The sequence below is a fragment of the Mustela erminea genome, chromosome 11, assembly GCF_009829155.1.
Source record: "Mustela erminea isolate mMusErm1 chromosome 11, mMusErm1.Pri, whole genome shotgun sequence".
Classification (NCBI taxonomy): Eukaryota; Metazoa; Chordata; class Mammalia; order Carnivora; family Mustelidae; genus Mustela; species Mustela erminea.
In genome coordinates, this window is record NC_045624.1 from 66,451,962 (window position 1) to 66,475,393 (window position 23,432).

Sequence of the window (23,432 nt, forward strand, 5' to 3'; positions counted from 1 at the left end):
TTTAAATGGGCTTTAATGACTTTCTTGTTTTTTGGTCTGACAAGATATTTCAGGTTTAAGTTGTATATATTCTTTCTCAGACCTGCAATTTGCATTTTAGGAAATTTTGTTTCTTTTGAATTAGAAATGATAATTAGAGATTATAATCTGGGCATTGTGGGTGCGTATTGCCACTGAGTTCTTCATTGTTTCAAGACCTTTCCAATGAATAGAGCTGAAAATGTGTATGAGTGTGTGGGTGTGTATAAAATTGTGAATGAATGTATACTGACACTTTCTATTCAAATCAGGACACAGTATGATCTTCACCTTGTACCTGTCCTTCTGTTTTGCTCCTTTTCTTCCATGCCAAAAAATCCCAGTTCCTGGTGACATCAACATGATTACTCATTTGCTTTATCTCAATACACAATGCCAACATAATTAGCAACACAGTTATTAGAAACAGATTAAGAGATTCTATTTGCAATTTTTTTTTTTTTTTTTTTGGTCTTTAGGATGTACCACATTAGGTCTCATCGTCAACTTACTGTGTTTTAAGTCACTTAAATTTTTTTTTCTGTATGGTTACACTACCAACTTTTATACACATGGTTCATTTGCTCATTTTGCTCTTGAGTTTTAGGGATTGATTTTGATATTTAATTTAACTTTCACATCATGTACCATAGAGTTCCAAATGCAAAACATTCAAAACATAATGTATTCCAAGCAATGTAGTGTCATTCCCTGTCCCTCTCTTTTCTTCTCTCTCGTCACTATTGTTTTTTAGGTTCTTAGCTTATCCTTCTATTATTATTGTTATGGTATTCCTTTAATATAAACCAATATGTATTTATATCCTTCTCCAAGTTGTAAAACTCTGTACCTAAAGTGGAGCATTAAGATTAATTTTTGTTTCTTGGTTGCTGATGTGCTGTATGAGGTAACAATAAACTCAGCTATTTCACAATTTCTTTCTCGTTGGCTCTTTTATAGGATTGAATAGCAAGCAATAATGAGATAAACAATTGGTCAAATAATTCATTTCCCACTTTTTCTATGTCATTCATTAATTGCTAACTTAGTGTTCCTAGTCAGGTCATGCACTTACTGACACACTTTCTCTTTGAGCATTGCAGGGTTTCAGATATTTTTCTTCTTTGTTTTATTTGGGATATCTATGCTCTTTGTTTTATTTCCCAGAATATCAGATTTGTGAAAATGCACATACAAGTAAAATATATATGTATGGGAAGTAGAATGGTGAAAAAGTAAGTAGTTAATGTTTATTTGTGTTTGTACATTAAAAACTTGCAAGGAAGTACAAAGAAAAAATTACAATCATCCATTTTATCATAACCCAGAATAGAATAAACCATTGTTGACATCTTCATATGCTGCTTACAATTTTTAAGGGGAAGAAAGTCACCTGCTTGTTTATATAAAATAAGATATATTCTTTATAAGAAATAAAGCAATGAAGAAAGGTTCAATAATATATTTTAAAAAAAATTACTCTGAACTTAGACATTGCCACCCTGAGCATTAAACGAACATCATTGTGAATATCTTTCTATGCATATTTTATTGTTAGAAGAAAAGAGCAATAGCAGAAAAATAATAATTATGAAAATAGGATGAGAACCTTGGAAGTATTTTTTTTAAATAAAGATTTTGTTTATTTATTTGACAGACAGAGATCACAAGTAGGCAGAGAGGCAGGCAGAGGGAGAGAAAGTGGGAAGCAGACTCCCTACTGAGCAGAGAGCCCAATATGGGACTCTATCCCAGGACCCTGAGATCAAGACCTGAGCCAAAGACAGAGGCTTAACCCACTGAGCCACCTGGCGCTCTGGAAGTATTTTTAATGAAAGTTAGTTTATTTGTATTTTATTTGACTTCAGTAGAAGTAAAAAGAAAAGTGAAAAGTATTTCTTCACCACAAGATATTTTTTCTATAAAAGTACCTATTGTTAAAGAACAAATTTTAGGAATAAACATTAGAGACTAGCATATAACATTTAAAACAATAGATACTTAGACAATGTCTATTTATTCTTTGTTTTGAAAGATAAGGATAATAAACTTCCTGCCATATCCCCTTCCTGGCTACTTCCCATTTTTTGTAGTTATATAATTTTTTGAACATTTTTGAGGTTTATAACATTCTCATTTAGTTTTACTACCATGCTTTCATTAGTGTCTACTGTTCATTCTATACTTAAGCAAATTCATTGTTCACCACCAGCCTTTTAACCTACCTTTGCCATTCTCAAGTTTATTTTTAGTCATCTCTTATTGGCTGGATATCATTGTCAAACACATTTTTTTCCCTCAGGAAGAAATAAAACATACTGCATTTCCTGAGTTCTTTCATGCGGTGAATGTCTGGCAGGGGCTTCTAAGCTCGAATGATGTCTTGATTAGTTACAATGTTTTAAAATTACATTTTATTTTCCCAGGACTTTGTGGACAGTGTGCCACCGTTTTGTGGAATTTGATGTTATGGAGATTACTGAGATAGGACAGTTTTTCCCCTTACTTGTATGTATTTTGCTTTTTTGCTTGAATATCTGAGGGATTCTTTTCTTTATACCTGACATTCAATAGTTCAATTAGGATATGTCTTGTTGATGATCTTACATCTAATTTTCTTGGGGTGTCGTGAACTGATTTTGTTTTGCAGATTATTCTCTTTCTTCATTTTAGGGAAATTCTATTATCTCTTTGAATATATTGTTGAAATGGAGATTCCACTCCAAGAATATTATGCGGTTTTTTTCTTTGCATCCTGATATATATTTATATAATATTATAATATGAATAATATTTCATGCCTTTACCGTTCCTCCAAATTTCTTTAATTCTTTGCCCTTTTCATCTGCATTCACTTAGATTATCTTAACCCTTTCTTCTTTGTGCCAGTAGTTCACTTTTGTCTACTCTGTACTTGCTGTTTCTAATTTACTTACTATTTCCATAATTATGTTGTGTAGACTCCAGTTTCTTCTCAGGGACTAGTAGTTTCCTTTTTCATGTCATTTGATGGCTTTATTATTTTATGGGTATGCTCTTATTTTATTGTATTCAACTTCTTTTTTTTTTTTTTAATATTTTATTTATTTACTTGACAGAGAGAGATCACAGGTAGGCAGAGAGGCAGGCAGAGAGAGAGAGAGAGAGAGAGAGAGAGGAAAGCAGGCTCTCTGCTCAGCAGAGAGCCCCATGCGGGACTCGATCCCAGGACCCTGGGATCATGACCTGAGCCGAAGGCAGCGGCTTAACCCACTGAGCCACCCAGGTGCCCCTATTGTATTCAACTTCTTATAAAGATGTTCTTAGTATAAAGTAATTGAGGGAATATCCTTTTGTGTCCTGAGTTAAATTTTCTTCTACTTCAGTGACACAATGCATGGGTTTTGAGTGAGTGCTACCAATTTTAATGCTGGCTTAGCCCCCTTGCTAGCCATGTGGCCTCGGACAAGTTAACTTAAGCACACTCCCTCAATTTGCTAGTCTGTCAAATAGGATAATAAATAGTGCTTAACTCATAAGGTTGATGTGGGAAGTAAATGAGTAAATACATGTCAGCTGTAAAGACCAGTGTCTAATACATATGCAATGAATATTAACTACTAGTAGTATTCTAGGTGGCTGTGTATGTGTGTATGTGTGTGTGTGTGTGTGTGTGTGTGTGTGTGTGTGTGTGTGTGTATGTGTTTAGTGATAGTTAATTTTGTGTTTCAACTTTGCCAGGCTATGTTGCACAGTTGTTTGGTCAAACACCACTTCAGATGTTGCCATGAAGGTATTTTTAGGTGTGATTAACATTTAAATCTGTAAGCCTTGGGTATAACCAGTACAGTCTCCATTACATGGGTGGGCTTCATCCAAGCAGTTGATGGTTTTAAAAGAAAAAGCCTGAGACCCCCAAGGAGGCAGGAATTCTTGCCTCCATTTGGACTCGAGACATCAATTTCTTGCTGTATTTCCAGCCTGCCACGCTACCTTGCAGATTTCAGATTTGCCAACCCCCACAATTATGTGAGCTAATTCCTTAAAATCCTTAATTGATTCTTTAAAATTAATCTCTCTGTCTCTTTCTCCTCTCCTCCCCATGAGCACATACTCCACCCCATCCGCCACCTCCTATTAGTTCTGTTTCTCTAGAGAATCCAAAAATAGTGTATAATATATTTGCAGTTTCTGGGGCATTCTCTCCCTTTTGATGTTGTTTGGGTGGCTTGGGGCAGACAAAGTGAAAGTGGAGTGACTTCTTAACTCTGTTCTTCTACTATTGCAGATATCTGTCCTGCTGAGGACTAGGAATTTTTTGTTCTGCTCACTTCTCTTAGTCCGAGGGAACGACAAAGGATGGGGAGCTTAGGTAAGGTGGAGTGCAGTCTGAATACCTACATGGCTCTTTCCCCTGAGACTTTGTGTAGTGTCTTATTCTACGTCAGTTCCCTGGTTGGAGGGTCTGTTCCTCTTTTGTGAGGAATCCTCCTGGATTTTGATCTCCGTTTGACTCAAGAACCTCCGGGCAGCACTCCTCTTGAAGAGTCAACTCTGTTGTTCTCTTACTTGGCTTCAATTTCTCTCAGCCACTTGAATGCCACACATTTTGGAAGAAAATAATGATCTGCTCACTCAGTTTTCCTTTCTCCATGCATTGCATCATTGAGAATTCTCAGAATTTTGTCATTTTACCAACACTGGGGAGATGTTGGTGAGGTAAGAAGGAAGGGGGCTGTGTGGCTCTGATTTGCTCCAGAATTTTCAGTCTCTTTCACTGCCTAGAGATTCTTGAAGATACTATAATAATTAGATTGCGACTCTTGGTTTGTTTGATTGTTGAGGGTGGATTTTTCTTTCTTTTCCAGGAATTAACAATTCTCACTTTATTTTGTAGGTGTTAGAGTAAGTCTAGAATAGTACGCGTTCATATTATCTAACTAGCGTTTGTGGAGTTGTTGAGTATTGTCTTACACCCAGTGGATGTGTCAGTTCTTTGCTGTTTTGTTGCCCCAGACTCCAGTACTTTGGAAAATCCTCTGAAACACAGCTGTTCCTGCAGGTGTTACATTGGAAGAATCTGTTATCTGCAGGGAAAGGTCCTTCTCTTCTATCTGAGCATTCGCTTACTTTCTACATGTTATTTACTGGGAAATCTTGCTGTCATGATCACTTCTCTTTTCATATTGCCTTGTGCGAGTTCTAAATTGCTTTATTAATTTTAGTCAAATATTTTTATTTGAGAACACTCATATAATCACTCTTTAGAATCCTTCCAGTCTACAGTTACCAGGCTCTGAGTTATTAAGCATTGGCCACTGAATGAGAAGAGACACCACTATAGAGGCAAAGGTAGGGTTATAAGGTTCTGCACCATCTGAGGTAAGATAGAAGGGATTTTAAGCAGTTCTGCTTCAGACCAGCTAATATAATCGTGGTTTTACCAGGGAACCCTAATCCCCTCTGTCTGATTCTATTGTTAACTTCTATGTTTCATGATGCTCCTTGTTTTAGAGCTTAGTCTTTGTGCTGCTGTCCCTTTGTGTAGAAAGCCACTCCTTATGGCACACTAATTTTAGTTCCTGGTATAGTGAAGTCAAAAGTAGGCATGCTACTGGAAGAAAGACATATCGTTTCAACCCTCCAACCTTCTTTTTGTGTCATAAGGAGAATTAATTCAATAAAGATGTATTTAATGTTTGCTATCCACCAAACAAATACAATGCTAGGAATACAGAGATGAATGAGTCACACTTTTTGCCCCAGCAGGGCTCAAGAAAGGAAGGAAGGGTTTATAATAGAGGCTATAACAGAGGAGTGAACACTTCATTATGAGACATGAAGTAAAATTTTCTCAGATTGGAGAGGGTGGGTAGGGAAACCCTTGTCTAGAAAGAGAACACCTCCAGCAGAGGCAGAAAGTTAAGAATATTCATTGGATGTCCATGGAGAAGCCAAGAATCAAGATAGCAAATGTTGGAGGGGGGCAGGGATTGGAAGGGCTAAAACAAGATGAAGTCAACTGACATTAACCCTTTGTTCAATCTAAATATCAGCAAATTCTACTGGCAAAAAAAGAGAGCTTGTTCTGGAAGAAGTACAAAAGTCACAGCTGTTGTTTTTCACCTAATAAACTCCTAGTCCCTGGTGGTTCTAGAATCAAAAGAATAGGAGATGGTGGTTTTTTGAACTACTGACATATAGTCAAAATATCAATCTTTATTTAATAAATGTGTTTTCCTTCCATTGCCTCTGGGTGCAATTAAGAAATTCACATTGAATACACTTGCCAAAAGACTGAAGATAATCTCCTTTTTCAACTTGACTCTATGCTCTTAAAACAAGCCAGACTAAGAAGTCTCCTGAAAATACTCCTAACCAGTTTGACTAACCTTGATCCTGAAAGGTCAAAAATTCAGTTAAAATTAGGTGCAGCCAGCTCAATTGTCTTAGCAGAATGATAAGTTCTAAGACATCATAGAAACACTAGTTCAAAATCAAGAAATAAATTGTTTTAGACTGATTCATAATGAAAATATTCACATTTAGATTCATCGGACACCCTGAAACAGGGAAGTATATTTTTCAAAGTCAAACTGAGAAATCCAGTTGTGGAGCCATACCTTATTCATTTCTTCCCCCAGGCAGTAGTTTAATAGTTAATATAGCAGACAATTGACTTTGAACTCTTTGCCAGCTGAAAGTACAATCCGTACTGGAACTTTTCCAGTCCTGTGAACACCTTACCACTTGGTATCAATAGTCACTCTGATGACACTGCTTCCATTAATGTGTCTGGTAAATGGGTTTTGAACTCAGGCTGTCTGGTTCCACAGTCCATGCCACTAACTCTTACCCACCATGTTGTCTGTACTGCTGTAGAGTTGATGTCACTAAGTTACTTCGTGTTTGAGTGGGGGATGTCTCAGGGAACTGCTAACCATCTCCTCATATTTTCCAAGCTTTATTTTTTAATCAAATCACTGTGAAACTCATTATTTGAATTCCATTGCTCCTACGTTCTGTAGAAAATACCATGACAGGTGTACAGTATAATAATGTCCTCAAACTTAATTAGGTGTCTGGATGTAAGATTTAAGGTTTTGTTATGAAGAATTGCTTACAAAGAATATGTATTTTTATTAAGTAGCTATTATGGCACAGCTTCTATCAGTCTTTAATTGTTCTTTACATAAAAGCCTGGGAAATATATTTTATAATTCAAGGTTATGATTTTATACATGTATATTCAGTGTATCTCCCCTGGAAAACTGATATGTCTCCTTATTCAGTTGGAAACTATGTAATCCAACCTTTTCACCTCTTTCCATTTTTTTCATTCTACTTATCGTGGCTATCAGAAAATTTAGAGTTAATCTTTGGACTCAGTTGTACTAACTTCCAGTCTAGCCTAATTACTCAACATTTCCCTTAAAAACGTGGCTCTTATTTTTATGTTTTAATGTTTAAGAGTATTTTATATTGTTTATATTATTTATTTACTGTAAATAGTCTCAAATTACATATATATAGACTATATTTACTTAAATATAAAGATAAATAAATAAAATATGTATCTCTAACCAAAAGACCCATTGAGTTTACTTTTTCAACCTTTTTTTTTTTCCATTTCTTCCATTTCTAATACTAATATAACTCTGGACTGACCCTTTATTACCTCTTTTTATATGACTTCAAAAATTTATTGACAATTTCCCCCAGCTTCTGAAATACCTCTCTACTTTGTCCAAAGCAACACAGTTTATAGTGCACCACTACTTATGTTATTCTGCTCTTCAAAATTCTTTAGTAACTTTCTATTTTTTACTAAGACAAAAGTGATCTCTAGCTCATTACTTAAAATACTCCATAATATGGCTTAAACTTATCTTGCAACACTTTTCTCTCTCTAGTCTTCCTTTTGAAACTTATAATTTAGCTCAGCTTGACTGCCTGTGGTCAATCCGAGAGCCGTAACCTAAAACTTGAACATCAAACTTAATTTTCCCCTCTCTTTAATCATCGTGTCCCCACCCCAGTACAATCCATCAGTTAAGATCCTCACTGTTAGAGATTTTATTTATTTGTCTGTCAGAAAGAGAGAGCACAGACAGGGAAAATAGAAGCCAGAGAGAGATGCAAGCTCCCCATTAGCAAGGAGCCAGATGTGGGATTCAATCTCAGGACCCTGGGATCATGACCTGATCTTCCAGTCCATTCTCCTTACAGGAATTATAACAAGCTTTTAAAACACAAAGAGCACTATGTTATCACCCTGCTTAAAACTGTAAGTTGCTTAAATAAAATCCAATCCTGGCCTCCAAAGCTGTGCATGACCTGGGCCCTGCTTATCCCTTCAAGCTCATTTCATGCCACTTTTCTCCCAGTTATTCTACGTTAGTTATACCAGTGTCCTATAAATTCCTTGAACACAGCACAGCAATACCTCTTCTGTCTTTGCCCAGGTCTTATGTGTGACTAGAGCAGGAGTTGGCAAATTATAGCCCATCAGCCAAATCTGTCCCACAGCCTGTTTTTGTCAATAAAGTTTTATTGGAACACAACTGTGCCCATTTGTTTTGGTATTGTCAATGGCAGGGTTGAGTAGTTGCAACAGAGAACAAATGGCCCTCAAAACATGAAATATTTACTCTTTGTCCCATTACAAAATGTTTGTTGACCTCCAGGCTAAAGTATTCGTCTCCCTGCACTTTGCTTAGCTACTCTTTTCTCTTTGTACAATTCTCAAATATCAGGCTATCCTGATCACCATTTCTAAGCAGGTTATCTCCTAAATTTCTATTATTGTACCAACTTTATGATGCCATTACACCCACCACAAAGTTGTGTTTATGTATTGTTTGCCTATAACTGTATCTTTAATTAAGATAAAAATTTCTTGAGAAAACACATCAGTTTTGTTCTTCACTTTATAATCAGTTCCTAAAATAATACCTGATCATAGTAGGTAATAAATGTTAGCTGAACAAATGAATGAACAGTCCTATTTCCCACTTTCGTTTTTAAAAATCATATTCCTTTTCCTTAGTGTCTTTTGTGAGATCTTTTAAGCAGCCTCTTTCCTAATTTATCTTTCACTGAAAATACCTTTCGTATATAACTGCCTTGTGTACTGTGTCTGTGATTTAATCTAGTCTCATGGGTGAGATCAGACAATAGTCCTTAAGTCTTTAGTTTGTCTTCAATTGTTGCGACAATGCATTTACCTGAGGAGAATAAAGTGGAAGTTCAGAAAGACACTTCCCTTATTGAACAGTTATATCAAAATTAAAATAAAGTAACTGATAGAAGAAAAACAATGGAGAATTTCTGGTCAAAGCCATACAAACTATATTTGCTTAGAGATGATTTTCTTGTTAAAGAGCACAGAAACATCCAATCTTTAAAACAATAAGAAATACATGTATAGATAAATGTCCTAATGTATATTACCTATATTACAAGTAGAGATAAAATACACTATATGTTAACATATTATAAATTTACATATATACACAAATTCTGTAATAGAGCATGCCTTTAGTAATGAAATTTCATGATCAGATCATGTTCACCGGAAGACTCCCGAGAGGCTTAATTGTTCTAAAATCATGTGTCCCTATTTACACTGACAGTTTTGATGTTTGAGAACCATTTATAAGCCTAATTAATTGATTGATTAGTTGTGAAATCTGAGTCCAGCTCCATGATGTTTTTAGTAGATACATCTGAAAGGAACCAAGAGCAAGGAATACTCAAAGGATGGTATATCAAGATACCCTGGTAAAGTAACTGGTGAAAACTTCAGGAAAAAGTTGAATTGAAGGACAGGAGGTGCTCAAGTTATTCGTGGGAAGGAGTTTTGCCCCAAATCTTGAATATTAGGGGAGATCTGGTTCATAATCTGGAAGAAAGCCTGGGAGTCGTCACTAAACTTGGACAGTGGTTTTCATAGTCTTTAACAGGATTTAAAGGAAATTGTTAGCACTATTTGGTTGCGATCAGCTTTGGAGTTTAAGGAAAACCCGAAACCAGTAAAGCATTAGCCATGGAGAAGTCTGGTATTTCAGCCTAGATGCTCATTCTGTAAACAGAAAGTACAAAGGCCTGCAGCCTGCATTTTGTCTGCTTTATATAGGCCATGAATCATTGTTAGTGACACGTAAAAATCTGTCATAAAGCTTTCCCAGTAATAGAGTTATCCTGGATGCTATTACCTGGATTAACAATTGTATATAAAATAATAATTTATTATTCTATGTCTTTATTAGCCACAAGAATCAATAGAATTATGGATAAATGAATTTTTAATTATAAGGAAGTAATTTAAGCTGAGGCCCAATAATTTCCCTTCCTCTCTTCTAGCCAACTGAATATAAGAGATTTGGAATTGATTCTTCTAAAATTAGCAAATAGCATTATCAGTAACTAGGGATTTAGAGAGACATTTAAAAGTTTATTGTCCGTCCCTTTTCCACTTACTTCATTTTTGATTCTGCTATCATCTTTGTAAGGTACTTTATCAGTTAGCAGATTTCATGGAGGGGAAGGAAGTCCAGTAATTTTTTATTTTTGTTACAGTAGCAGAGTCACTTTAACTTTGCTCTATCAATGTTTCTTAAGTATGTGCTAAACCTACAAAGAAAAATCATTTAAATTACTCCATCCATTCTAGTTTAATAGGGTTTTATTACTTTAAGCCCTGCGATGCGCAGCTATTTTAAAATTTTGAGATTCAGAGGTGACTAATACACATATACTTAGATTCAATTAGAGTTTATAAGAACACAGATAATAAAATGAAACATAGATATTACAGTAAGACGGACCTGCCTTATAGTCTGGTTTTTATCATATTCTAGCTGTTTGATTTGGGGCATATAATTTAATACAGGATTGTCTGTGTGTGTATGCGTGTGTGTTTAATATGCTTACATCATAAGGTTTGGAAAACACATAGTGTAGTGCTTGGGAGATTGTAGACAGTAAATTACAAATATGATTATATGATTATTATGCACTCTAAATATAGTATTCAGGTGTTTTAAGGGAAACATAATACTTCACTGAGAGATGTGTCTTGTTATGAAGAATATTTCCGGGGAGCAGATAGCTCTGTACATATAAATGAAATCAGCTTACTCAACACTCACTTTATGTAAATACAATCGGTGTATCTTTATTTTTCTTATTCCATATCTAAGCCTACAGCACTAGTCTGTATTTTATAAACACAGCCTTCATGAGTTTAGATAATATAATTAAGGCATCGCTCACTTTAAGCACACCAGGATTTAAAGATGACAGCCCAGGAAGGCTGGACCGTATAAGAATATAAAGAACAGTGAGAATGATGATAGTGCTTTTTTACTGTGTGCTTACCAACTGCCAGATTTGTGTTAAGTGTTTTATTTCTTTTAATTATTGCAGTACCTCTGTGACATGAATACTGTCATTATCTGTGTCTTGTTGACAAGGCAACTGAGGCTTTGAGAGATTAATTTGACCAAAGCTCACAAAGACAGTGGGTTAGGGAGATAGGCTCCATCTAGAATCCTTTTATGCATTTATAAGGCAGGATCTTCTCGGACTCTGGAACCACGGCCACACCTGTTCTGTAATCTTATCAATAATGATTTATCTTTGCATCAATATCAATCCTTTGAGGAATGCTGAAGCGTGAAGTAGTGATGCACAGATGTGAAGCTGGGGTTGACTTTTTCTTCAAACTTTTAAAAAAGAGATCTTATTTATTAATTTGAGAGAGGGGGGGAGAGAGAGAGAGAGAGAGAGAGAGAGTGAGCATGAGCGGGGGGAGGGTCAGAGGGACAAGCAGACTCTGTACTGAGTGGAGGACATGAGCTTGATCCCAGGACCCTGAGATCATGACCTGAGCGGAAGACAGATGCTTAACTAACTGAGCCACCCAGGCACCCATTCATGTTTTAAACTTTTATTCCTGTTTTAGTTGCATATTTAAAAATAAAGCATTCCAGGTTGCCTGGGTGGCTCAAATCAGTTAAGTGTCTGCTGTTGGCTCAGATCATAATCCCAGGGTCCTGGGATCCAATCCCTCATTGGGCTCACGGCTCCCCGGGATGTCTGCTTCTCCCTCTACCCCTCCCCACTGCTTGTGATCTCTCTCTCTGGGATAAATAAATAAAATCTTTAAAATTGAAAAAAAAAAAACATTTCAATAATTAAAATCATTTGAACCAACAACAAATGGTAGCCAGATTAAATTGCATTTTATAGGCTGCAGGACACCTTGGACCAGCTTGGTTTCTACTTGAAATTCACTGTGGTCCCACCCAGCTCCTGCTAAACCAACATTCAAGTACTTCCTACTCTGCCAGCCAGACCTGCCTGGAAGAGACAGGCCTGCCTTGTCAGTAGTTTTTGATTCTTTGATGTGGAAAGGAGTGGCCCCATCCTTTAAAATCTGACCCAACCTCTTTGCATCTTAACAAAGTGAACTGGTTAAAAGTAGACAACACTTGTGGAATGTTCAGTGTGTATTGGCCACATGTGTTTCTTGGATTCCTGTGTTCACTTATTTAGTTCAACTGCTCCCTTGGAAGATGCTGGACTTAACTCTTGGATTTCTGCCTTCAGTTTTGGCTTATTGAATTTCTCAGTCTTATCATGATTGGGTTTGTCAGATGTGGTTGCAGAGGAAGTGGAGGAGACGGACTAGGTGAGCAGAGTCTAGTTGGTGATTCCTGTTTGACCTTTAAGCTCTTGCTGTCCAGCTGAAAAACTGGAGAGAATAGATATAAGCAATCTTCGGCTGTTTAAGACATTGGCTGTAAGACATTGGCTGTTTAAGACATTTACTGCCTTCCTTACTGATATGTCCTGACTCTGTACGTGGTGAGGCAGGAATATGTTGTTGAATAATGATCTTTGTTTTCTTTTTCTTAACACTTGCTCATCTCTTGATTGTCACATTCATAGTGGGGGTTTTTAGCCCAACCAATACTTCTCAGTCACAAAGTCGAGAGCATGTACTTTTGTTCTCAGCCTGGAGCATGACTAATAGAAACATGGTTAGCAGATCTTCTGCATGGCCCAGGATCAGCAGTCCCCTCCACTTATCCCCAGTTCAGATAGGCAGATACCAAAGAGGAAAGGTGGCATTGAATCCTAACCTCCTGGGCTTTGGTGATTAAAAAGCAACACTCAAAAGCAAGCCCTTATGCTGTACCCCTTAAACTTATATAGTGTTAAGTACATACCTCAATAAGACTGAAAGGGGAAAAAAAACAAAAAACAAAACCAAAAACAAAGTTAGTAACATTAAAATCCAAAATAAATGTATGAATAGTCTTTCCTGTGAAAGAAAAAAAAAACTTCAAGGGCACTTACAATCTCATATGACAAAGGAAGATATCCCCCCCCCCATTTATTTATTTATTTTACAATTTAATTTAATTTTTTTCAGTGTTCCCAAATTCATTTGTTATGAACCACATGCAGTGCTCCCTGCAATACATGTCCTCCGTAATACCCACCACTAGGCTCACCCAATCTCCCACCCTCTACTGCTCCCAAACCCTCAGTTTGTTTTTCAGAGTCCACAGTCTCTCATGGTTTGTCTCCCCCTCCGATTTCCCCCAACTCACTTCTCCTCTCCATCTCCCAATGTCTTCCATGTTATTCCTTATACTCCACAAGTAAGTGAAACCATATGATACTTAACTCTCTCTGCTTATTTCACTCAGCATAATCTCTTCCAGTCCCGTCCGTGTTGATACAAAAGTTGGGTATTCATCCTTTCTGATGGAGGCATAATACTCCACTGTATATATGGACCATATATCTTCTTTATCCATTCTTCCATTGAAGGGCATCTTGTTTCTTTCCACAGTTTGGCAACTGTGGCCATTGCTGCTATGAATATTGGGGTACAGATGGGGTACATCTGTATCTTTGGGATACCCAGTAGTGCAATTGCAGGGTCATAGGGTAGCCCTATTTTTAATTTCTTTGTTTTAAAATTAATTTATTTATTTGACAGAGATCACAAGTAGGCAGAGAGGCAGGCAGAGAGAGAGGAAGGGAAGCAGGCTTCCTGCCAAGCAGAGAGCCTGATGCGGGGCTCGATCCCAGGACTCTGGGATCATGACCTGAGCCGAAAGCAGAGGCTTTAACCCACTGAGCCACCCAGCTGCCCCTCTATTTTTAATTTCTTTAGGGATCTCCACACTGTTTTCCAAAGTGGCTGCACCAACCTGCATTCCCACCAACAGTTAAGAGGGTTCCCCTTTCTCCACAACCTCTCCAACATTTGTTGTTTACTGTCTTGTTAATTTTGGCCATTCTAACGGGTGTAGGGTGGTATCTCAGTGTGGTTTTGATTTGAATCTCCCTGATGGCTAATGATGATGAGCATTTTTTCATGTGTCTGTTAGCCTTTTTTATATCTTCTTTGGACAAGTGTCTGTTCATGTCTTCTGCCCATTTTTTGATGTGATTATCTGTTTTGTGTGTATTGAGTTTGAGGAGTTCTTTATAGATCTTGGCTATCAGCCCTTTGTCTATAGTGTCATTTAAAAATATCTTCTCCCATTCCATGGGTTGCCTCTTTGTTTTGTTGACTGTTTCCTTTGCTGTGCAGAAGCTTTTGATCTTGATGAAGTCCTAAAAGTTCATTTTTGCTTTTGTCTCCTTTGCCTTTGGAGACATATCTTGAAAGAAGTTGCTGTGGCCAATGTCGAGGAGGTTACTGCCTATGTTCTCCTCTAGGATTTTCATAGATTCTTGCCTCACGTTGAAAAAGAAAAACAAAACTGGGGTTATCACGTTGCCTGATTTCAAGCTTTACTACAAAGCTGTGATCACCAAGACAGCATGGTACTGGCACAAAAAGAGACACATAGACCAGTGGAACAGAGTAGAGAGCCCAGATATAGACCCTCAACTCTATGGTCAAATAATCTTCAACAAAGCAGGAAAAAATATGCAATGAAAAAAAGACAGTCTCTTCAATAAATGGTGCTGGAAAAATTAGAAAGCTATGTGTAGAAGAATGAAACTGGACCATTCTCTTACACCATACACAAAGATAAACTCGAAATGGATTTTCTTTTTTAAATGAAGATATTTTTCTTAAAAAAAAAAAAAAAGAGCAAACAATAAAGCAAATCAACTCTAGGATAAACAGAAAAGAACCAGAAAAGAAATGTTATCTTAAGAATTGTTCTGCATTGGAAAACTATGTATCTAGTTATAATAGTATAAACTCTTGGATTTTGTGCCTTCTAGAACAATGTATTGACAGAACATGGAAGACCAGATGATGGTTACAGAGCAGCATCCATGCTATCAATTTTCTCATACTCAGTTAAGCTATGGATGACAGAAGATGGTGAAGGTGGGGTGGGGGAGAGTTTAGTATGTTAAGCCAACAGCTTAACATACTAAAGGGCAAGTAAACAACGTTCTGTACGGTGGATAGAACAAGGAGTCCAGGTCGTATCAGTAGGCAATAAAGATAAAAGAAAGACTTGCAAACTGGAACAATGAGAGAAGGCAGGGTGGGTGGTGGGTACTGTGGAGTGAGGTTAATAGTGAAGTTCATGGGAAATGTCAGGAGTGGGTGAGGAGCTCCTGGAATATCTTGGCTGGAGAACTATCAGGAGAATGGGAACAAACAGTCAGAGGTTGAGTCTGGTGGCAGAAGCGGCTAGGGCTGGGGACTAGCGTGACTGCATGTATGGCTTTGATAAACAGATCTCAAAAGTTAGCATTGAAAAAGAAATGCTGTAGAAAACATTCTCTAGTTATATTCCTTTAAATTCCTCCACACCTGTTTTTTGTTGTTGTTTTTTTGTTTTCGCTGGTGGTGTTTTTAGTATATATGGGCTTGGAAAGAGAGTGTTTGTCTAAGTATGCATAAGAGGAGCAAGGTTGTCATTTTTTAAAATGATGATACCAAAATGACCAGGACAATGCCACTTTGACTTCAGAGAGCCAGAAGAGACTCTCAACAACGCTGAGGGCCGCCATATCTGGAGGTGTGGTGAGGAGGGTGGGGGCTGCTGAGTTGGAGGGAGGGGCTCAGCTTGCACCAGCAGGACCAGCACCTGGAATAGGAGATGAGTTGAATTATTTCTTAGAATATGCGGTGGAGGAGGAGTCGGGAAGTGTGGTTACAACTACTGGCAACCCCACCACCCTCCCCCAACATAGATGCAAAGCAGTCGTATTCTGGAGGGGGAGGCGGAGAGCCCCAAATTGATTGAGAAAACCTGGAATTGATTAGATCACTTCTGAATCAGATGGAATGAGGAACTGAAACAGAGCTTAAGTTGAGTTAAAGAAAATTACGTTCCTTACGCCGCTCACGGAAAGATTCATACGCGCACGTGTTGCTGGTGGGTCAGGGAGGCTGGGCACTGTAGCCCCAGAGTACTTCTTATATCCAAACCCCACACAGGGGAGGGCAGCGGTTTGATTCACTTAAATAATCAGGAACATAGATGGCACAAGGAGGTAGGTACCAGAAGGCCCAGGGGGAGTAATTTTTGAAATTTTAAGAAGGGTATCCGTGGATTACTTGGGAGTGTGGGAAGGGGAAAGTTTACCTAGAAGAGATGCTAGTTGAGCTTGGCCTTGAAAAAAGGGTCTAATTAACCCTGTTCTAGTTTTATTGTATGTTTTATTGTGTGTATATAGATAAATGATGGAAGCCTGGTTAACATGTGCAGTTTATTATTAGGATTAACAAGAGAAAAATTTAAATTTAGGTACAAGAATTCTTAGTCATGTTAATTTTTTTTTCTTAGTCATGTTATTAAATAATATAGGTTCCTTCCAAAGAAATTGTGAAGATCATTCTTACCAGAAATATTTAAAATTCAGAAATTGGAAATGTTTGTAGCCTACATAGGCGGAAAGCTTTTGTCCTCGGTGGCAAATCAGCACATTAATAAGTCTCTGAAGCTTCTGTAATCAAAACAAGCTGGAAGTTTGTTTTGACCTCAGAGTTCTTAAAATTGATATTCAGTGTTCCTGTTTGTGTCTGTTGTAAAATTTGTGTGTGTCGAAGCAGAATTTTCGAGATAAGAAATGACTATTTCCTTTTATTTGGGAGAGGAAAGTGGCTTTTATTCCATGGTCGAGACAAGAAAAGATAAAACTGTTCTTCTACTTTCCATTTGGTGCACTCTCTTCTAATTCACAAAAGACAGAAAGGGGAAAGTTAATGGAGATTACAGAGTAGGGGGCAGTTTCTTTACTTTTTCTGGGCGGCTTCTGCTTGAAGTCCCCGGGTAATTTTAACTAATGTAGCGAAATTATGGGCTAATGAAGCCTTTGTATTATTAGTCTTCCATCTTAGCCTCTAGTCTTATGTAGTGTAAATTGGTGACTTCTCTGAGGGTGAAGAGTGGCTGGGTCTATCTGTAGCTAAAATTATCTGGTTTAGAAGTTGCAGTACTAACCAAACTAGTATGAGAGTATGCCCTTAACTTTCCAGGTGTATTTGTAATTTGGATAACTAATTTAAGCTTTTGAAGATCTACCCAAACAGATTTGGGTAGGTAGATGCAGCTGTGATTTTGCATGCTCTTTTGATTTCTCTCTGTGTTTCTTTTCACTCAAGGGATAATTTGAGTTCCTGTAATGGCCAGGTGCTAGGGATATTACAAGTGGGCAAACAGATTTGCCATTATCTTGATGGGGCTTGTATTTTAGTGGGGAAACAATATGAATATAGATAAACTAAAGAAACAAAAATGATTACAAATTGTGATAAGGTGTTTTGTTTTGTTTTAGGAAATAAAAAGCTTTGGGATGATTCAGTATTCAAGTAACGTTTCCTTGAGGATATTTAGGCTGGCCTGTGAAAAGTTGAAAGGAAAATGTGTGTGAAGAGTTAAATGAAGAATGTTCTAGAAGAAAAGGTAGCAGGTGCAAAGGCCCTGTGGTTAGTGAGCTGCTAGTTCATAGGAAGCAAGGGAATAGTGGTATAAAATGTGGATTGCATTGTCAACAGAGGCCAAATTATGTGGAGTCTTAGGCCATGACATGGAGTTGGGCATGATTTTAGGCAGTAAGGGAATCATGGAAGGACCACAGTAGTACACATGTTAGTGCTCTCCCTCCACTCCAAAGGCTTCGTACCTTACGGTGTGCTTTCCCCCTCTAAGCCCTAACTGTAACTAGGCTATTGGAACAACTTCTTTGCCATTATGCACAGAGAATTGGAAGGAAGCACTTCAGACTGTACACATTCTCCCAACTCCCAGCCCCTGATTAATAACTGTTTAGGCAGTTATTAATGATGGACCATTAAGCCCAGATCCTTGCTTTGAGTCTCCTAGAACTCCTCTGAGTTAAGGTGTGACTTATATTCCAGAGGTCCCCTGTGGGACCAGGCAGAAGCTATACTCTTCAGGACTGCCTGACATCACACCTTCTTGACTCCCTCCTCTTTCCTGCCAGTTCCCCCACTCCCTGATGGATTCCTCCTGGGAAAATTTCCCTAATATAATACTTGCATATACATCTTGGTGTCAGGGTCTGCTTCTGAGGAACTCAGCCTTAGATACTCCTCTATTATTCAGAGGTAGATTAGGCAGAGATGGTTTAATTCCCACTTCTTTCCACTGTATGTCCTTAAACAAATTTTTTAACCTCTCTGTATGTCATTTTCTTCCATACAGTCATTCAGTGAATATTTACTTGGTGTCTACTATGTTCCAGGCACTGTTCTAACATTAGGAGTTCAAGGGAACAAAACACAAAAACACTGATCCTGGAAGAGCTTAAATTCCAGAGTGAGGGAGACAAAACAATAAACAAAACCCAATAAAGAAGCAAGCCCAAGGGGCACCTGGGTGGCTCAGTGGGTTAAAGCCTCTGCCTTCGGCTCAGGTCATGATCCCAGGGTCCTGGGATTGAGCCCCGCATCGGGCTCTCTGCTCAGCAGGGAGTCTGCCTCTCTCTCTCTCTCTGCCTGCCTCTCTGCCTACTTGTGATCTGTCAAATAAATAAATAAAATCTTTAAAAAAAAAAAAAGAAGCAAGCCCACAAACAAAAAATTAATACAGTGTCTAAGATATTGATAACTTCTAGGGTAAAAAAACCAAGGAGAATTAAGGAAATAGAGAATACTGTAGGGGTAGAAATGGGTGTTGCAATTACTTTTTATTTTTTAAATTTTTAAATTTTATATTTTTAAAATTTAATTTAACTTTTTCAATGTTCCAAGATTCATTGTTTATGTACCACACCCAGTGCTCCCTGCAATATGTGCCCTCCTTAATACCCACCACCAGACTCATGCAACCTCCCATCCCCCTCTCCCCTCCAAAATCCTCAGTTTGTTTCTCAGAGTCCACAGTATCTCATGGTTCATCTCCCCCTCTGATTTCCCCTAGTTGACTTTTCTTTTCCTTCTCCTAATGTCCTCCATGTTATTCCTTATGCTCCACAAGTAAGTGAAACCATATGACAATTCACTCTCTCCACTTGACTTATTTCACTCAGCATAATCTCTTCTAGTCCTGTCCATGTTGATACAAAAAGTTGAGTATTCATCCTTTCTGATGGAGGCATAATATACTCCATTGTATATATGGACCACATCTTCCTTATCCATTTGTCTATTGAAGGACGTCTTGATTCTTTTCACAGTTTGGCAACTGTGGCCATTGCTGCTATGAACATTGGGGTACAGATGGCCCTTCTTTTCACTACATCTGTATCTTTGGGGCAAATACCTAGTAGTGCAATTCCAGGGTCATAGGGTAGCTCTATTTTTAATTTCTTAAGGAATCTCCACACTGTTTTCCAAAGTGGCTGCATCAACTTGCATTCCCACCAACAGTGTAAGAGGGTTCCCCTTTCTCCGCCTCCTCTCCAACACTGTTGCAATTTCAAAAGGATGGTCTCTTTGGGAAGAGGTCACTGGAGCCTATGCAATAAAGCAAGGACCTGGGAGGGAGAGGTGCTTGCTGTGTTTGAAGATGGGCCAAAAGGCACAGATGGTTGGAATGGAGCAGGGAAACAAAAAGTAGTAGGAAATGAAGTTAGAGAAGGGTGTGCCAGAGCCTGGAGGATCTTGAAGACCATTGTAAACATTTTGGCTTTCATTAGCAGAGAGACTAAGTACCACTAAGGGTTTTGAACAGAGCGGTGACAGTCTCACTTAGGATATTAAAAAGTCACTCTGGTTGTTGTGCTGTGAACAGCCTGGGGTTGTGTGGGGCTAGAGTGGAAAGATATTGAAAGTATGATTTGCATATAAGGGTCAGGAGGACTAAATGAGCTATCAAATGCAAAGGTTTAAATAATCTTATCTATTATTGTTCTTTAATGTTACCTTCAATAAGAAATAGTGATTTTATTGGAAATATTCTTCCTAAGGTCACTGCAATGAAGATATGAACATTTATTCACCATTATCCAGAAAAAAAAATTGCTAATTAACTTGGGGTCTGGCAAAGAGAAGGGGGTCTCTCCTGATCCTTGGCTCAAGACTACATTCAGGAGAGTGAATTAGTTTCCCTGATTTTGACATCAGATATTTGTTCTACTTTGACATCACTGGGAAGAAAAAGTAACTTAAAGTCCGGGTGAAAAAGGAAAGGTAAGATGTATTGCAGGCAAGTTTTGTTTATTTCATAATTTCTGAGGGTGAGTTTAGTTTGAATAATTCAGTAATTAAGCTAGATCCTGCTTAGAACAAGGACAGATGACCTTGAACAAGGGAGGATAGCGGACCCTTCACCTTTTAGGTTCTGTATTTCCTTGTGTTTTAACCGGTTGGGGACTCACTTTCCTTCTAAAACTTAGGCATGTGTTGGGTGAAGTGTTTCTGTGCTATAACATTTTAGCAACCGATTAAAACAGTTGCTGGTCTTCAGAGAATAGAGGCTGTCAATATTTGGCCAAGGATCAAAATGTGGAGTACAAACAAAAATGCTCTTGGAGTTCAAAGAGGAACCATTGTTAACCTGACCAGGCCTCAGATCCTGGGTCCATGGGGAGAAGTGTTTGAGTTAGACCTTGAAGGAAGAGGTGACATGGGATGTGTGGAGAGGGAGGGGTAGCTCTCTCCAAATGCTGGGAGGAACATGGGAAAAGATGAAGAGGTGGGGAGAGGGGAAACCTATGTAATGAATGACAAAGTACCATGTTATGGCTGTGAAAACTGGTTGGATAGATGACTGGAAACCAACTAAAGCTAGGAGTGAGAGTGTTTATACAGATACTGCATTTGTTTTCACTGCTGGAATTTCTGAGTAAAGAAGCACCAATGAGCACTATCTGGTTTTAGATTTTAAGCTTCACTTGGCAGACAGAATGATCTGGGGGTTAGGTTCATTGAATTTTATGGCAATAAACTCTCAATAAAACTTAAAAGAGGTGTATGAGACTGAAAATCAGTTTGAGAGGAAGTGTGGTGAAAAGCAGTAGGTAAAGGATGACATGACAACCCGAGTATTTGTAAAGCATATTCTTGTTTTTGCTTATTTAGGACTTTTAAAAGACTTCCTCAGGTTTCCACTTAGTTTGAAGCCCAACATTTAAAATGTAAAATCCTTAGAGACAGAGAGCAAAGTTTGGTAATTCTTTGTCACCATTAACATTCATGTGAATGATTTGCTTGAGACCGAATAGAAAATGAGTCCTTTTATACATCTTTTAGTTTAAAAAATTTTGATTTCCAAAATTCTGTTCCTTTTTTCTCCTTTTCCCACTAAAGAATGGTTTCTGAAATATTTATGAGAGAGGCAAGTTATAATTAATGGCAGTATACTCTATTACATCAATTTGTCACATTCCTAGTGACACAAAGTCCAATTAACATCCCTGAGGGGTTCATCAAGAAATAAATGCCGTATTCTGCCATCTAATGACAAAACCAAGATATATTATCTCTCCATAATCTCTCCTGGAGCAAAAGCAAAATCCTACTATACAATGAAAAATATATATCCTGTCAACTCTGTTTGCTTTATTCAGCACAGTATTTCCAGGACCTGGCACGTAGAAGGCGTTCAATAAATACTTGTTGAATGAGTGAAGAGAAGGTTACATGAATTAATGGATAAGTGAATCAAAGGCTCTCCCCCAACTCTAGATTATTTCAAACATCAAGTTGTATTCATTGCCTTTCAACTACAGAGCTTTGCTAATTTTTTTTTTTTAATGTCTCCCATTTCCAAGTTTTCTGGAATGCTAGACCTCTCTGGATGGAGTGCTACATTTTCAGTGCTCCTTGATGTAGCGGAAAACCTGACCCTTTTTCAGCTTTTCCAAAGCAGGAGGTTTGCCATCACTACAGGTGCAACTTGTATTTGAAAAATTTGTAGCCTTTTTCAGGGACAATTCAACCAGTTCAAAATAATTATTAATATGACAGATGTATGTCTAAAACATAGGAATTCTTGATCCTCTAAATATTTTAAATGCTTGAAGATACTCTAGGGTCTTTCTTTCCTCTTCCTTTTCTCCTCTTTTATTTCCCTCCTCCTCCCCTGACTCCCAGTTCTCTCCTTTCTTCTTTGTACAATTAACTACCTTTATCTTGTCATTGGGTCTGGTAGCTTTAATTTTAGAATGTACATATTTCCCCCAAAGACACATGTCTGGATTGAAATTAGCATATTTCTTAGGAGTGGGATTTTTTTCAAATGTAGTCTCTTCTGTGTGGTAACATGATACCATATGCTATGCTGTTGGAATCTTGGGGATTTTATTTTCCCAAGTTAAGTGATCTACTCTTTGGCAGTAATTTCTTATCATATAATTTTCCACAACCAGGAAAACCATGATTCAGTAGTCTCTTGGATATGGTCTTGCTAGGTAACAGAAATGGTGAGGAATAATTTGGTACTTTCTATAGCACTTGTTTTTCCACTTTGTCATTTGTTCATTCTTTTCCTTGCTGTCTCCCCACCCACGTCACCCCAATGTTGAGATGCCTGTCTGCCAGGTGGAGAAGAGGAACTTTACTGCTTGTGGGAGAGGCCAGGGTGTCCAAATATAATTCCACTCACTGCCTAATTCCAGAGTGGTTTTTGTGCAGGAAGCTAGAGGGTACTCTGAAGAACCTGCTAGCCCCACCAGGCTTTATTCATAGAACTGATACAATTCAGTGAGTCAATGCAGGATGTTTGGGGGATATCAAATTTGTGGTGGCTTCCCTCCCATATTTTATAATCTGAGAATGGAGATTGACATGTTCATAAATTTTATAACATAAGATAAAAAAATGTCACTTTCAAGTGAGATAATAAAGATAATAAATGGAAAAAGTTCATCCTGAGGAATAAAGGAAGACCATATAGAAATTTAGGCATTTCCTTTTCAGATGCAGCTATCCTAGAGAAGTAATTTACTAGAGCATTATTTGTGACAAATAATTGATCTCTCATTAATGTATTATTTTACCCACTGTTCTAGAAGAGCAGAGAGAA

The 23,432-nt window shown here is 37.8% G+C and overlaps 1 long non-coding RNA gene across 1 annotated transcript in view; it reads left to right on the forward strand.

Annotated features, from left to right (window-relative positions):
• Positions 1-23,432, forward strand: part of LOC116568974 — a 42,103-nt gene that overhangs the window by 2,508 nt on the left and 16,163 nt on the right. The window contains exon 2 of the long non-coding RNA XR_004276803.1: positions 20,374-20,596. This is a non-coding gene — a long non-coding RNA (uncharacterized LOC116568974). The remainder of the gene's footprint in view (positions 1-20,373; positions 20,597-23,432) is intronic.